Below are 17,693 nucleotides of genomic sequence, written 5' to 3' on the forward strand. Positions count from 1 at the left end.
TTGGTAACATGATACCTTAGAATGGAAGCTCCCAAAAGCTTAGGGACCTGTGATGATACTCAAGCTATTTCTCCAGCTTCTTCCAATTATCTGGCATTTACATCTGCCTCCTCTATATTCTCTCAGACATAACAGAGTTCACATGTCCCTAGTAGTCAGGCCAGATGGCAGCAGCTGCTGGACACTTCATATGATATGTTGTAGCAACTCTAAACTATGATTTTTCACCTCACAGGTTGTTGCTATTGCTGTTCTTTTGGTTGTTTATAGTGACTTGACTGGACTAATTCTGTAGAGTCTGTTTATCCTACAGAATGCAGCCCCAGATATCTATGGATGGTTTGGTTGTTTTTTTTTTTTTTTTCTATTACTTTAAAAGCCTGGCTTCCTAGGAGTTGTCCCTTGATCAGGATAACTTAACACTCAGTATTAATCCAGAAACAGCTGGATAGCTGTTCACGTACATGGCCTTCTGGATCACCAGAGGTCTGTGGGAGCTCATCAAGACCCACTATGCCTGTCTCAGTTCTTGATTTCACTATCAACTTTCTGGCCAATCTACTGCCCTGTTGCTTGCCCAAACCCTTAGGACAGCTATGGCATTTGCCTTCCTTATTTGTTTGCCACTAAGATCTCTCCCTGGTGGCTCAGAGAGTAAACAATCTACTTGCAATGCAGGAGACCCAATTTCGATCCCTGGTTTGGGAAGATCCTCTGGAGGAGGGCATGGCAACCTACTCCAATATTCTTGCCTGGGGTATCCCATGAGGAGCCTGAAGGGCTATAGAGTCACAAATGGTCAGACACAACCAAGGGACTAACAGAGAAAGAGAAGATCGTTGCTGTTATTTTTAACAAACCCTTGGGCATTGGGTTTCCTCTGTGTCCTGCTCCAAATCCAATTGGTCCCCTCTGGCACTGAGGGTGCTATTTTATAGCTTAGCCCAGCTGTAGTCCATGGGGTCTCGAAGAGTCAGACATGACTGGGTGACTGAACATCAACTCTGGTGGAAATACCAGCCAGAAGAACTGGGTCCCAGGGTGGGAGCTGTCCCAGACAAGAAGTTATAAACTCTCACTGCTCATACCTGATGCTGAGTAGTTTTTCCTGAATAAACACTTCTCAATTTGTTGTATCAGTTCAGTTCAGTCGCTCAGTCGTGTCCGACCCCATGAATCGCAGCACACCAGGCATCCCTGTCCATCACCAACTCCTGGAGTCTACCCAAACCCATGTTCATTGAGTCGGTGATGCCATCCAGCCATCTCATCCTCTGTCGTCCCCTTCTCCTCCTGCCCCCAATCCTTCCCAGCCTTAGGGTCTTTTACAATGAGTCAACTCTTTGCATGAGGTGGCCAAAGTATTGGAGTTTCAGCTTCGACATCAGTCCTTCCAATGAACACCCAGGACTGATCTTATACCTTAGCTCAATTTCCAGAATCCCTAAGTGGTTGTTTTTGATAATTTTATTCAGTTTTGTTATTGCTTTGGGGGGAGAGGATTTGTCATGTTCCTCACTCTGCCATTCCAAAGTCCTACTCCCCTCACTCTCAAATACAATCAACCATCCAGTTCTAGCAAATTTACTTGTCATAGATCTCTGGAATCATTTCCTTCTCTTTATCTCCACTACCTCCTCCTAGTTCCAGCTACCATCATCTCTTGAGTGAACTATTTGTAATCATCTCTTTGGAAATCTACTCTCATTCTAACTGTTCTCCATGTTGTAACCACTCATATTGTCCAAAGGTATTTTCTGATCATGTCACACTTATCTCCTTTACCCTAGCTTAAAATCTTTGACTGACTTCCCACTGCTCTCAAGATAAAAAGTCCATAGCACTCTCTCAGAAGACCTGAGTTCTCTAACTGCCCATGGTAAGACTTCTTTTCCCTAGACCCACTGATCTTCCCATCATTCTGGGATTATCCCCATCTCCTTCCTATTTTATGGCTTTTGCACATGCATTTTCATCCACCTTGAACTCCCCGGTCCTTCTTCATCTAGCTAAGGATCACTCTTACCCCACAGACCATACTGCAAACATCACTTCCTTGGGGAAATCTTCCCTAATATGCCCTATGTCGGCTCCCACTAGAGTTTACTTCTTGGCACTAACTGCAAGTGTGATATTACATTTATGGTGTGATTGTTTCTTTGTTTTCCATTGCCTCCTCCACTGAATTGTAAACTCATGAAACTAGGAACCATATTTACCTCTACATCTCCAACACTGAGCTCATAGGATGTGCCCAACCAGAATGAGTGCATGTATCACCCAAAATACATCACTTCATGGCAATTCAATCTAAATATCAAAGGAGATATAAAAGCAAAGTTCTAAACTTTATGTTATTGAGAAAAAAAGATTTAATATATATATATATTATAAAGGAAACTTGTAGAGAAAAAGGACCTGATGAACAAGAAACCCAACTATTTTTATCACACAAAAATCACTCCTCATATTTTAATATAACTTTTTTAACCTTTTGGCCACACTGTGTGCCATGAGGGATCTTAGTTCCCTGATCAGGTATCGAATCCCCACCCCTGGCAATGGAAGTACAAAGTCTTAATCACTGGACTGCCAGGGAAGTGCCCTGATATATTTTTAACAGACTATATTTTTTTAGAGATGTTCTAGATTCACAGCAAAATTGACCATAAAGTATGGAGATTTTTCATATATCCTCTGCCCCTACATGGAGAAGGCAATGGCAACCCACTCCAGTACTCTTGCCTGGAAAATCCCATGAACAGAGGAGCCTAGTAGGCTGCAGTCCATGGGGTCGCTAAGAGTCAGACACGACTGGAGCGACTTCACTTTCACTTTTCACTTGCATGCATTGGAGAAGGAAATGGCAACCCACTCCAGTATTCTTGCCTGGAGAATCCCAGGGACGGGGGAGCCTGGTGGGCTGCCGTCTATGGGGTCGCACAGAGTCGGACACGACTGAAACGACTTAGCAGCAGCAGCAGCTGCCCCTACATATGCATATGTACATGTGCCCTACATATGCCCCTTCATTATCAACATCACTCACCAGTGACAGTTTTTTCTTTTACCAAGAATGAACCTACATTGACACATCATCATCATCCAAAGTCCATAGTTTACACTATGGTTCACTTTTGTTGTTGTACATTCTATGGGTTTGGACAAACGTATAATGACATGTATCCGCCATTATAGTATTATAAAAAGAAGCTCCACTGACCAGAAAATTCTCTGTGCCCCACCTATTTATCCCTCTCCACCTAAACTCTGGCAACCACTGATCTTTTTACTGCCTCCATAGGTTTGCCTTTTCCGGAATGCCGTATAGTTGGAATCCTACAGAAAGCAGCCTTTTCAGGTTAACTTCTTTCACTTAGTAATAGGCATTTATGTTTCCTGTCTGTCTTTTCATGGCTTGATGGCTCATTTCTTTTTAGTGATGAATACAATGCCATTGTCTGGATATATCCCTCGATTTATTTATCCATTCACCTAGTGAAGAACTTCCTGGTTGCTTCCAGGTTTCAGAATTACTGATAAAATTGCTATGTGAAAGTGAAAGCCGCTCAGTCACATCCAGCTCTTTGAGGATCCCATAGATTATACAGTCCATGAAATTCTCCAGGCCAGAATACTGGAGTGGGTAGTTGTTCTCTTCTCCAAGGAATCTTCCCAACCCAGGGATCGCACCCAGGTCTCCTGCATTGCAGGCGGATTCTTTACCAGCTGAGCCACCAGGGAAGGCCAAAATTGCTATAAACAATTGTATTTAAAATCTCTGTGCAGGTCTTCCTTTGTTGTTGTTGTTTGGCCACTAAGTCATGTCCGACTCTTTACAACCCCATGGACTGTAGCCTGCCAAGCTCCTCTGTCCATGGGATTTCCTAGGCAAGAATATGGAGTGGGTTGCCGTTTCCTTCTCCAGGGGATCTTTCCAAGCCGGGGTTGAACGCATCTCTTGTGGCTCCTGCATTGGCAGGCAGAGTCTTCACCACCGACTCACCAAGGATGCCCTCAGGCTTTGGTGGGACCTAAGTTTTCAGCCCCTTTGAGCAAATACTGAAGAAGGTGAGTAATCTTTCTAACAGCTTACCATTTGCATTCTCTCCAGCAATGTATGAGGTTTCTGCTATTCCTCATCCTCATCAGTAGTTGGTGTTCAGTGGTCTGGATTTTGGTCATTATAGTAGGGATGGCCTGGGTCTACTTCACTTGGAATTTCCATTTTCCTGATGACATATGATATGGGCACCTTTTCATGTGCTTATTTGCCATCTGTATATCTTCTTTCATGAGATAACCTGTTAAGGTCTTTGGCCCATTTTTGAATCTGGTTGTTCATTTTCTTATCGTTGAGTTTTAAGAGTTCTTCATATGTTTTGGATAACGATACTTTATCATATGCATTTTTTGAAAACACTTTATCCCAGTCTGTGGTTTGTCTTCTCATTCTCTTCATATTTCATAGAGCAAAGATTTTGAATTCTAGGGAAGTCCAACTATCAATTATTTCCTTCATGGATCATGTCTCTGATGATAAAAAGTCATCATCACACCCAAAGACATCTAGGTTTTCTCCTGCCATCTACTAGGAGTATAAAACTATAAAACTTTTGAATTTTGCATTTAGGTCTGTGATCTGTTTTGAGTTAATTTTTGTGAAGAGTGTAAGTTCTGTGTCTAGGTTCATTTTTGTCTGTGTATGTCTAGTTGTTTCAGCACCATTTGCTGAAAAGACTATCTTTGTCCCATGGTATTGCCTTAGCTTCTTTGTCAAAGATCAGTTGCCTATATTTATGTGGGTTATTTTTGAGCTCTCTATTCTGTCCCATTGATCTATTTGTCTATTCTGTCACCAGTATCACACTGTCTGACTGCTGTTGATTTATAGTAAGTCACGCAGTCAGGTAGTGTCATTCCTTAAGTTTGCTCTCTTTCAATATTGCACTGGCTATTCTAGGTCTTTCCCCTCCAGGTAAACTTCAGGTTTGTCAATATTTACAAAATGACTTACTGGGATTGCACTGAATCTACTAGATCAATTTAACAGTAATGACTCTTCCTTTCCATTAATATGGAATATCCCTCCATTTATTTAGTTCTTCTTTGATATTTTTCATCAGAATTTTGTATTTTATTCATATAAATCTTGTACATACTTTGTTAGATTTGTGTCTTTTCATTTTTTTTGCAGTACTAATGTAAACTGTATTATGCTTAAATTTCAAATTCCACTTATTCACTACTTTCATATAGGAAACAGTTGATTTTTGTAAATTAACCTTGTATCCTGTAACCTTACCATAACTGCTGTCTTAATTACTTATTAATTCCAGGAGTTTTTTTGTTTCATATTTTCTACATAAACAATCATGTCATCTGTGAATAAAGGTAGTTTAATTTCTTCTTTCCCAATATGTATACCCTTTATTTCTTTTCCTTGTTTTACTGGATTAGCTAGAATTTTCAGTATGATATTGAAAAGCAGTAGTGAGGGGGGAAATACTTGCCTTGGTTCTAATCTGTAGGATTACAGAAAGGTAGTGGTGAGAGGGGACTTCTGAGTGGGAATGCTTCTAGTTTCTCACCATTAAGTATGATATGAGCTATAATTTTTTTATAGATATGCTCTAAATTCAGGAAATTCCCCTCTATTTCTAGTTTACTGACAGTCTTTATCATAAACGGGTGTTGGAGTTTCTCAAATGCTTTTTCTGCATCTAAGGATATGATCACGTGGTTTTTCTTCTTTAGCCTACTGATGTGATGAAGTGAAACTGTTAGTCACTCAGTCATGTCTCATCCTTTGCGATCCCATGGACTGTAACCCACCAAGCTCCTCTGTCCATGGAATTCTCTGGGCATGAATACTGGAGTAGGTTGCCATTCCCTTCTCCAACAGACCTTCCTGACCCAGGGATCGAACCTGTGTCTCCTACATTACAGGCAGATTTTTTAACATCTGAGCCACCAGGGACTTGTCTGATGAATTACACTGATGTGATGGATTATATTATATGACTTTCCAAGTGTTGAACCAGCCTCGCATACCTGAGAAAATTCCTTCTTGGTCATGGCATATAATTCTTTTGATTTGCTAGTATTTTGTTGAGGATTCTTACATCTGTGCCCATGAAAGAGATTTGCCTATAGTTTTCCTGTAATCTTTTTATCAGAGTTTGGTGTTAGAGTAATGTTGGCCTCATAGAATGTGTGAGGAAGTCCTCCCTCTGCTTCCATCCTCTGAAAACAACTAGAGAGACTCCATACAATTTTCTTCAATAAATGTTTGGTAGAATTCACCATTGAATCCATCTGGGCCTGGTACTTTCTGTTATATCAATTTGATTTATCTTTTCAAAGAACCAGATTTAACAATACTAACAATTTAATAATAATCCACTAATATCTAAAATAGTAATGATATTATTAATGAACAATGATAATGATATCAATAATAATGATTGACTTTAAAGATGAAGACAAATTTCTATTCAATAAATGTTTCTTGAGCACTTAACTCCATGCCAGGCACGGTCATAAAGTAAAAACGACAGCTCCTATGAAGATTCCATGCAGAAGCGAAGTGAGGGAAAGTCACTCAGTTGTGTCCGACTCTTTGCGACCAGTCCGTGGAATTCTCCAGCTTAGAATACTGGAGTAGGTAGCCTTTCCCTTCTCCAGGGGATCTTCCCAACCCAGGGATCAAACCCAGGTTTCCCGCATTGCAGGCAGATTCTTTACCAGCTGAGCCACAAGGCAAGCCCAAGAATACTGGAGTGAGTAGCCTATCCCTTCTCCAGGGGATCTTCCTGACCCAGGAATTGAACAGGGTATCCTGAATTGCAGACGGATTCTTTACCAACTGAGCTATGAGGGAAGCCCTTTCCATGTGGAGGAGAGGTGATATTATCAGGCAGAGGTCGTTCATCCCTCTGCGCAAAAGCTTACTTTGAGAAGATTCTGGGGTGTGGGTGATGTGGCAGAAGAGACTGCCACCTGCTGGAGGGAACACGTGCCCCAAAGAAGGAAAGGATGCTGTGTGGAGAGGTCTGAAGGCAGTGATCAGTGTGTTTCCTCTGTGTATACATTTTACCTGAAGCTGACTCTTGGAGTCAAGTCGGAGTTCCACCCTCCCTGGCCCAAGGCTGCCCTTTGCACTCAGCCACCATCCCTGGGACATTATGAATCACCAGCACCCGGTACTACTGACCAAGATGGGGCTGATGACCGGACGTCAGCACACAGGTCAGCTGATGCAGGTGCCATTTCCTGGCAAGGCAGTGGTTTCTTTCTGAGTCACTTTTGGAGGCAACATACTGGATGTTTAATGAGATGAAAAGGTTGGAGGAACCTGTTTTTGATTAGTGTACACATTACTGACATCCTACGGTTTGGTGAACGGTTAGGTTTCGCTGGGCCTGGTGGAGTTCTTCACTGGATGCTAAAATGGAAACTGTGTCCAGTGACGCTCAGAGGGCATGACAAAGAGTATGAAGGGAGAAGCCTGGAATAGAGAAAAACAATTACATAGGACTTTGGCCTGCAGCGGCCATGTTACAAGAATGTCTCTTTGAGAAAAGAAAATGGCAACACACAACTGGATACAAAAGATCAGTATTCTTGAACCCCAGGAATTCCTCTTCAGAGAATTCATCCCAAAGAAGTAATTTCTTTCTGCCTCCACTCTAATACTGAAGCATTGAAAACATCCTAAATACCCACAACTGGGAGACAACTAAGTGAACTATGATGATACGAACTGAAAGTACAGTTGTCCCTCAGTACCCAAGGGGTACTGGTACCAGGATCCCCATGGACACCAAAATCCAAAGATGCTCAAGTCTCTTAAATAAAATGGTGTAGTATTTGCATATAACCTATACGCATCCTCCTGTAAACTGTAAATCATCTCCAAGTACTGATAATACCGAATGCAATGTAACTGTTATGTAAATAACTGTAAATACCATGCAAATGCAAGGTAAATAGTGCCAGCATGTGGCAAATTCAAGTTTTGTGTTTTGGAACTTCCTGGAATTTTTTTCCCAATATTTCTGATTTGTGGTTGGTTAAATCTGAGGATGCAGAACCCTGCTGATACCAAGGGCCAACTGTACCATAGATTGAGTGGATTCAACAACCAAAATACATAGAAGGGTCTGTTCTGGGCCTCTCTCACTGGTCATCTTCTCCCTGTCTCTTCACATTGTTGTCCCTCTATACACATCTATCTCTGTGTCCAAATTTCCCCTTTTTTTATAAGGACAACAGTCATCTTAGATCAGGTCATACCCTAGTGATCGCATTTTAAATTGATTATTTTTGTAAAATCTCTATCTCCAAATAAGGTCACAGTCTGAGGTACTACGGAGAAGGCAATGGCACTCACTCCAGTACCCTTGCCTGGAAAATCCCATGGACGGAGGAGCCTGGTAGGCTGCAGTCCATGGGGTCGCTAAGAGTCAGGCACGACTGAGAGACTTCACTTTCATTTTTCACTTTCATGCATTGGAGAAGGAAATGGCAACCCACTCCAGTGTTATATATATATATATATATATATATAGGCCGTACTGCTCATAGTTTGCAGGACGTTAGCTTCCAACCAGGAATTGAATTCATGCCCTTGGCAGTGAAAGCACGAAGTCCCAACCACTGGACCACCAGGGAATTCCCCTTTTTTTCTCTTTAAGGGGAGATACAACTTAACTCATAATAGCATTTTATGGCACAATGCTAAGGTAAATAATAACAATAGCAAACTCTCATTCAGTTCCTTCCATGTATCAGTGTTATAAATGCTTAAATATGCTAATTCATTCAGTCCTCAAGACATCCCTATGAGGTATCATTATCCTCATTTTGTGCATAAGAAAATTGAGGTATAAAAATGTTAAGTTATTTTCTCAAGGTCACATGAGTAATAAATGGTGGAATCAGGCTTTGAACCCAGGCCATCCAGCTCCAGAGACCATACACTTAACGTTGTCACCATACTGCAAAATTTCATGTATGTTAGGATGCCAACAATACTTAAACATGCAAAAAATATTTTTGCAGGCAAAGCCTTAATAAAATACACAAAAGTAAAAGCAATTTATAGTCAGGAGCAGGGTTATTTTTATGTAACATTACTTTTACAATTAACATTTGCACATGCCTCTATAGACTTTTCCTAAAAACAGAGACTGCTGTGAAAAAAGTCTTCACAATCTGGGAAAATTCTTACAGATACTATACACCAAAAGATGAGTGATGAAAACCATTAGGATAGCCAGTCTCCAAGATGGCCCCAGTGATGCTTGCCTTCTGGTAGCCAAGCCTTGGTATGGTCCTTCTACATTCAATAAGCGCTGACTTGTGTGACCAATAGAATACTGTATGACTTTCAAGGGAAAGGTCAAAAAAGGCACTGCAGCTTCCACCTTTGTCTCTTGGATCTCTAGCTCTGGGAAAAGTCAGCTGCCATGTCATGGTGACACCCAAGCAATCTGGTGGAGAGCCTCACTTAGGGATGATTGATGCCTCCTGACAACAGCAGCATCAACTTGCCACCCTGTGAGTAATCAACCTTTGGAACAGATGGATTAAAACCTGGCTAACTATAGACTCAGCTACAACCTCATGGGGGACCCATGAGCCATCCAGCCCAGTCATTGCTGAATTTCTGACCCATAGTGTGGTAAACAGAATAATGTCCCTCCCCAAAAATGTCTACATCCTACTCCCTGGATCCTGTGAATATGTCAGCAATACACGGCAAAAGTGATTTTGCAGATTTAATTAAGGATATTAAAATAAGGAAAATAGTCTCAATTATCTGGGTGGGCCCACATTTGGGGCTCAAACTCTAACCTGCCTGGAATTACAGCCTTTGCAACCTTAGGAAATGGTCGATATTATGGGAGAGATACATCTTAATTATGCAAGTGGACAGCTTACATCAAGAGGAGTCCCTCCAGGTTCAAAAGGACCAGGCTTGCCCATGACAACTCTTTTTTCCTCTGGAGACATGGATATTTGTGGATGAGGTATAGAAAAATGATTTAACACTTGGAAGTAAAGAAAAAATAATTGTATGTCTTCAACGTCACGTGGGACATTGTTTTACAGGCCTGCCTAAAACTACTGATTCTCAGGACTTCCCTGACGGTCCAAGTGCACTGATAACTTTTATTCTGTGTCACTGAAAACAAACAAAAAACAAAAAAAACACACTTAAGGGACTGCCCTGGTGGTCCACTGGCTAAGACTCCATGCTCCCAATGTAGGAGCCCCAGGTTCAATCCCCGGTCAGGGAACTAGATCCTACGTGTTGCAACTAAAGATCCTGCAAGCCAACGAAGACTGTAGATTGCATGTGCCACAGCTAAGATCCAGCACCGACAAATAAATACATACTTTTGAAACTAAAATAAAAAGAAATTTTTTAAAGATGAGTATTTTTGACAAGAGAAGGAATTTCTCTGGTGAAGGGGGAAGTGGGGAGGTGCTTCCAGGAGAACAGGCCCTGAAGTTCTATACAAGAGACATCGTTTCTGTTTTTCATGCCTTTATTGATCCCCTTTCTCTTCAGTCCATAGGTATGATTAAGTCTCTCCCTTCTAGAAAATAGCTTCCACCACTGTAAAAATATATTGCTTGTATTTGTATATAATGAATTAAGTACAGAAAAAAAAATTCCCAAAGAAATAGCATTTACAAATTAAGCAGAAGTTCTAATTTCTTTCCCTTCAGTGCGGGAGGGGTTTTGTGCACTTGCTCAGAAACCACAGACCCATAGCGGTTAAATCCAAGAACTGACGGCTGACTTTCAAGGCTTCTCTCAGTCTGGCTCCTGTCTGTCTCTTCTGTCTCTTTTCCCTTTGCTTCCTCTCTCACTCGGAGAAGGCAATGGCACCCCACTCCAGTACTCTTGCCTGGAAAATCCCATGGATGGAGGAGCCTGGTAGGCTGCAGTCCATGGCGTCGCTAAGAGTCGGACACGACTGAGCGACTTCACTTTCACTTTTCCCTTTCATGCACTGGAGAAGGAAATGGCAACCCACTCCAGTATTCTTGCCTCGAGAATCCCAGGGATGGTAGAGCCTGGTGGGCTGCCGTCTATGGGGTCACACAGAGTCGGACACGACTGAAGCGACTTAGCAGCAGCAGCAGCCTCTCTCACTCCTAATGGTCCAAATGGAAGGATTTGAACTTCAAGCTCCCCAGATCTGCCCGCTTTCCATTTCGTGCCCTCTTTGGAAGGCTGTCCCCTGCCTTGGTGCCCCCAAGCCCCTCCATCTTATCTATTCTTCAGGCACTCCCTCTGGAAAGCTGTTTTTGTGTTACTTCTGCCTCATACTCCCTCAACACACCTCACGCACATCTCTTCTTTCGTAGTCAAACACAATGTGGGGACTTCCCTAACAGCCCAGTGGTTAGGATTCCATGCTCCCAGGACAGGAGCATGGATTCCATCTCTGGTCAGCGAACAAGGATCCTGCATGTGGACTGGCACAGTCATCAATAAATAAATAAACCCGCAATGTTTACCTCACTTCCTCTCTCATTAAGCTATAAGCTCTGTAACTAACTGTCTTGCTCACTTAGGAGTCCACAGTAACTTATAAACAATAACAATGACAATAATAACAGCTAAAATTTTTATAGTGTTAATATATGCCAGCTCCTGAGTCAAGTTGCTGTACATATATTTGCTTTAATCCTGTGAAATGGTATCATTATCCCTGTTGCGCATATGAGGACACTTGGACACAGAGAGTCTAAGTAGCCTCCAGAGGTCACTTATGTAATAGGCAAAGTTCAGGAAGTACTGAACTAAACTGAACTGCATCCTTTCTATCCACCTGTGATGAGAGTCCAGTCACCCAGGCCCAGGAAGAGGGTGTATAGTAAATGTGGGCAGCCCTAGCCTTGGCCTCTGCTGCCCCCTGCTGGCCAGATCTGCCCTCACTGCAGGCTTAACCAGTTCCGAAGTCCCCTCTGCCACCTGAGCTTGAGCCTGGGTTCTGACAAGCACAGATCTTTTCCAAGGGGGAGAGGGAGCCATAAGATCACGCGGAGAATGTGCACAGATGTCCCCTGATCCACACACATAAAGGCCATCTCCCTTATGGGGAGCCGAATGAAACCTCTCTGAGTTAGAACTGGGCAAGCAAACTGTCTGCCACCAAACGCCATAGAATTTCCCCAAAACCAACACAAATGTTTATTTCTTAAGAAAAAAATTAGGTTAACTATTTGGATTATTCTTATGTTAAGCTTTTTTAGGATGGAGAGTTGAACGCTAATTTGTATTAACAGATTGGTTTGCCAATGGGTTGCCCCATGGAACAACTGAAAATTACTGACACCCAGGCTCCATCTCAAGCCTTAGAACTACTGGTGTTTTACTATTTCTCCATAGTCAACATTTTCCCAACCCCTCAGATCTCTAAGATGCTTCAGCCTTCCACTTTTCCAGTTCAAGCAAAGGCAATGCCTTTTCATTTGTGCTTCAGTAGAAAACTATTTTTTAGAACTCTGTGTATTGCGGGTAATTGATAGTGATGGAAAGAAAATTCTTGTCTGTAGACATACAAATTCTATCCTGTTTGATGGAGGTTCAATTGATTTTCCTTTCCCTCTCTGGAAGAAATCAGTTTTTCCTCCTTTGTACATTGATTTCCTTATTCCTGATCTATAATGAGTCTGTTCTTCAGATTTTCTACCGAACCTGCTGTAACATTGGCTGATTCCCTCAGTGATTATTGAGTTAAATAAAATCTTTAGCATGCAGTCATTTTATATCTGAATAAGACTTGTCATTTTACCTCTTTTGGAATATCATCTCTAATACACCGATAGCAAGTATTTTCCTTCTCCCTACTCTTCAGCCATCTGCTACTGTGCTCTTTGCTTTAGGTGAAAACTCAGAGGGTTTCCTCAGAAAAGGGCCCCTGCCCTTAAACCTTCTACCATATGCATAATGTCTAACCAAGCATTCCTGAAATAATAGTGGAGTGACCAAAGGAATGTAACCAAAGTTACATTTTTAAGGCAAAAGTGAGATCAGGGCATCGGTTCCAAATCTTCTACAAAAACTAAAATAAAAGGACATAAATTTTAAATTAAATAATGAGCATCATATTTTTAACTCTCAAATACCTCACTTATTTACTTATTTCTTCCTTACCTGTGTTGTTGATGGATTTAAGAAAAATTACATACATTAGGATTGTTTTACTCTTAATGCACCTTATGCCACCTTAAACCTTATTCAAGATGCCATGGAAAATATAAGGTCCCTGTCATCTTCCTGAGTAGACAAATTCATCTAAGAACTAATATTATTTACTCAACAATTACTGGGACTTCCCTTGTGGTCCAGTGGCTAAAACTCCGAGTTCCCAATGCAGGAGGCCTGGGTTTGATCCTTGGTCAAGAAATTAGATCCCACATGCTGAAACTAAAGATTTAGTGTGCCACCTAGTGCAGCCAAATAAATAAGTAAATAAATATTTAACAATTACTTATTGAGCACCAACTGTGTGCCATGCATGATGGCAAAGGCATTTTCCCAGGCAGCTGACAGACTAGAGAGAGGAATAGACAGCATAAACAAATGTATAATTTCAAATTTTGAGACCAACAGATGAAATTCCTGTTTTCCATTCTTTCCTCACCCTCATAGTTTTATGCCCCAATTTTTAGTTGGGTACATAGCTACACTTCCCAGCTTCCTTTGCAGTTATCTACAGTCATGTGATTATCTTTTGGCCAACAAGATGTCAACAGAAAGTGGTGTCTCCAACTTGTGGGCCTCACTCTTAAAGAAATGAGAAGAGCCCTTACTAACCCCTAATTTTCTTTCCTTCCTGTGGGCTGAAATGCCCCTGGTTGACATGTTGGAGCTTGTAGAAGAGGGCAGCATCTGGAAGGGCGATAGAACAACATAGAAGGAGCCTAGACTTCCCAGAACTTCACAGAGCAGAGCCACCAAATGGGCTCAGATTTTTCCAAGAGAGAAATAACTTTCTATCATGTTTAAGATACTGTTATGTTGGGTCGCTGGCCCATCCAGCCCATCTTATAATCTAACTCTGACAAGCCTCGAAGGAACAGAGGATATTCTGTGGATGTTAACAGAACATTCCTATGGGGATGTGGGGCTCAGGAGTGAGCATTCTCCAAATTAGGGAACATCAAGAGAAGTGAGCTCAAAAAAAAAGAGAGAGAGGGAGAGAAAGCAAAGTGAGTGCTTCAAGAAAGAGGCCGATCAGGCCAAGAGGCACAAGATGAAACCACAAAGACTGATGAGCATATCAGCATATTTCTCCTCATGTCAAAAGCACACTGGAGATAGCTTGAAAGGATTCCCACTAGCCAAATTTGGACAATGTCAAGTATGAAAAAATTAATACATTATGACACATTGTCAGGGAAAAATTAAGTCTATCAAGTTAATGTAATAGTCTGACACCATTTTTGACTCTGACTACTGACATTTTTCAAGTCCCACCAGTCCCCTGCCCCTTCTGCCCCACATCTGAGAAAGCTGATAAGAAAGCTTAGGTAAGCCCTTGACACTGGCAGAAGTTCACATGAGGCAGGTTCTTGATGTGAACACACAAGAATCTTCACCCCAGATCTATTTCCTAATCACAATAAAACCCCAAGGCCAGTCACCCCTTCCTGCTTTCTCAAGTCTACTCAAGCCTACTTGGGAATCTGTTCTGCTCTCACCAGAAAGCCTCATTATGTAAGCAACAAATATACCCCACTGGTGCATTTTTGGCATCATCAGTCTTGACATGAGAACTAAATTTGGGGTGGGGCATAGAAACTACTTCTGCAGGTTGATCATAGTAAGTGGAAGGGAAAGTTCTGCATTATTGGAAAATGCCAATAAATCAATAAATATAGAAGGATTGATAGAATTAAAAAACACAACTTTGCAACCACCATTGTAATCATTCATCCAGGCAAGAAAGGTTAAGAAGGAACGTAAAGTCTCAAAGCTATTAAACACAAATGGAAGGACGCTTCCTTTAAAATGAAGAATCTGATGGATACTACCTTATCCGAGTGATCAACTTTAACATCACCAATTGTGGGACAAACTGACATCTTGTGCCTCCTGATAGAACATACCAAGAAGGATATAGCATCACCTATTTTAATATTCATGCCAAAATGTTAACCTAGAAGTTAATCATAAGGAAATGACCAATAAACTCAAGTTGAGTATAAGCAAGTATTTAGTGGGGACACTCATGTGTCTGAAACTTATATGTTTCATCAAAAGATTTTATAGCTATATATAAAATTGCAGAACAAATGTGGCAAAATAACAATTAGCTTATTAATGTAAAGATACAAAATAAGACAAAAACAAATGAAACAAAAGGACAAGCTGGTATGGGGGTCTGTTTACTCCAAAAGAAGCTTCCAGAGGGAAGGTTTGACAGAGAAAGGACCTTGACACTTCACAAACCATCCTGTGTCTGCTTGTTCACAAAACTCCTCTGTAGCCATAGCAGTCCTGGGCTCAGAACAGGGTTTGTTCAAATAAATATTTGTAGACAGTCCTAGGATCTGGCCCATCTTCTCTACTCTGGGAAGCAAGGCTGCTGGAGCTCATAGGAGCACATCTGTGGGATGGGGGATGATGTCTGTGTAGATAGGCCTGGCGACCCCACTCTCCTGGATTTTCTACCTCACTCCTCACTTCTTACCCACTCCAGTGTTCTTGCCTGGAGAATCCCAGGGACGGGGGAGCCTGGTGGGCTGCCGTCTATGGGGTCGCACAGAGTCGGACACGACTGAAGCGACTTAGCAGCAGCCTCACTTCTTAATCTTCTTGCTTTTTAAGTCTAAATGTTAGTTTTTCCTGCAGCTCTGCCCAAGCCCTTCTCTATTCTAACTCCCTCTCTCCTTAGAGGAGTCCTTTTACTCCCCTCCACCACCCAACTCCAGATTCTTTCATATATTCCATTGCACCTGGGCACATGGATGAAGCATACCATCTCAAATTTAACACTGAGACAGGAGGGAAGGAGGCAAGGCACAACCTTTAAAAGAATGAATGGCATAGCTATTGAGGATATGACAAAAACTAGTTAGAACCTACCAGGCCCAAGATGGCAGAAGATTCTCTTTCCTATGGACCTTGAATGTCTTCATATGCTTATTGTTCTACATTAACATACGCTAAATGACACACGCACATGCACCACGACAGTTCATAAAAGGCAAAAAAGTGGGCAGTGGCCCAGTTCCTGGAAATCCCCACCTCTCCCCACCAAATAGTTTGAACCATCTTCCTGCTCCTAAGCCTATGAAATTACCCCACCCATAAAAACTAACCACCCCATATTTGGGGGCTGCTCTCTCCTTCTGAGATGAAGTGCATTCTGCCTATGGAATGTGTATCTCTCAATTTTATCTCTCAATTATGGAGTGTGTATCTCTTGAATTGAATTCTTTCCTGTGCAAAGCCAAGGACCACTACTTGGTGGCCCATCCCAGGAACTCACCTGGGACCTGATCATCCTCTAGTGTCCTATTTTCCTGAAATATCTTTACAAAGGAAGAGGAAGAAGGTAGTCTTCTCTTCTTCCCTACTTTTCCTTTGATTATAAAAATTTAGCCCATTTATTTCCTGAAGGAGCACCCTCTTGCCTGCTCACCTGTATCCTTCATAAGCATTCTATATTAATAAATCTACTTCTTACCTATCGCCTCTCGCTTGCTGAATTCCCTCTGAGTTGAGACATAAAGAATCTGAGCTTCATTAAGGACCAAGTGAGGTCCTGTGGTTTCAACATGTCCAAAATGAAACCCTCCAATTTTCTCCAAACCTGGTTCTCTCCAGTCTTCCCTTCTCAGTAAATGATTCCTCCATCCACTCATTTTTTAAGTTCTTCCTCCAAACTTCAACCTACATCTGTCCACTTGACACCATCAACTCAGCCACCATCACTCCTTACCTGGAATGCTTCAGTAGCTTCTTAACTCATCTCTTGACTCTGTTCTTGGGCCCACGGAGTCCATCTTCCTCACAGAAGCCCGAAAAAAATTTTTTTTAAACACGTAAGTCAGAGCAAATCAGGAACTCACTCTCCTGGCTCAAAACATGTCAAAGTTTCCCCGCTGCTCTTTGAACATGACTCTTCACCATGAAGGCCCTATACCAGCTCCTGCTTCATTTCTCAGCCTCATCTCATCCCCGCCTCACTCCGCTCACAGTGATACTTGTTGAAATAATTCATTAACAGACAGCAATTTAACGTTTTAAAATATCCTGATTTGATATTTGATACCCACTCTCAAAAATCTGTCAATTCTGTGTGGGTCATCATTTTAAAAAAATCTTTATAAGTCCTGGACTCTTATAAGTGGATGAATTGGCCTCAAGTCCCCTACAACACACTTGTAACGACAGCAGGAGAGGGAGAATGAGGACAACCGCTGGGTGGCTGGCTGAGTGGCTGAGGGAGAAAGCAGATGGGAAAACTCTGGGAAAGCAAACCCAAGGTGCTAAGTTGAGGGCACAGTCCCCCTGGCCCCCCTCTTGAGGGGTCACGGTGCAGATATCTCAGGGCTGACGAAGCACGGCGGGCGGGCGGTAGTCGCGTCTGCAGTGTGTAAAGCTGCACGACGCTCTAGGCTCGCACCCAATCCAGGCTCACGCGCGCCCAGAC

The 17,693-nt window shown here is 42.0% G+C and overlaps 1 protein-coding gene across 2 annotated transcripts in view; it reads right to left on the reverse strand.

The window, feature by feature from the left end:
* TAT (tyrosine aminotransferase) overlaps window positions 1-17,685 on the reverse strand; it is a 47,064-nt gene extending 29,379 nt beyond the window's left edge. Inside the window, exon 1 of one of the 2 annotated variants that reach the window (XM_081512544.1) lies at window positions 16,980-17,685. The gene's annotated coding sequence lies outside the window, so the exon portion shown is untranslated. Of the gene's footprint in view, window positions 1-16,724 lie in introns of both variants that reach the window. The other variant, XM_081512545.1, reaches the window with a different exon arrangement.
* Window positions 17,686-17,693: the final 8 nt, after the last annotated feature.

This window comes from Giraffa tippelskirchi, chromosome 7 (assembly GCF_054371585.1).
Source record: "Giraffa tippelskirchi isolate mGirTip1 chromosome 7, T2T-mGirTip1v1.2.pri, whole genome shotgun sequence".
In the NCBI taxonomy this organism is placed as follows: Eukaryota; Metazoa; Chordata; class Mammalia; order Artiodactyla; family Giraffidae; genus Giraffa; species Giraffa tippelskirchi.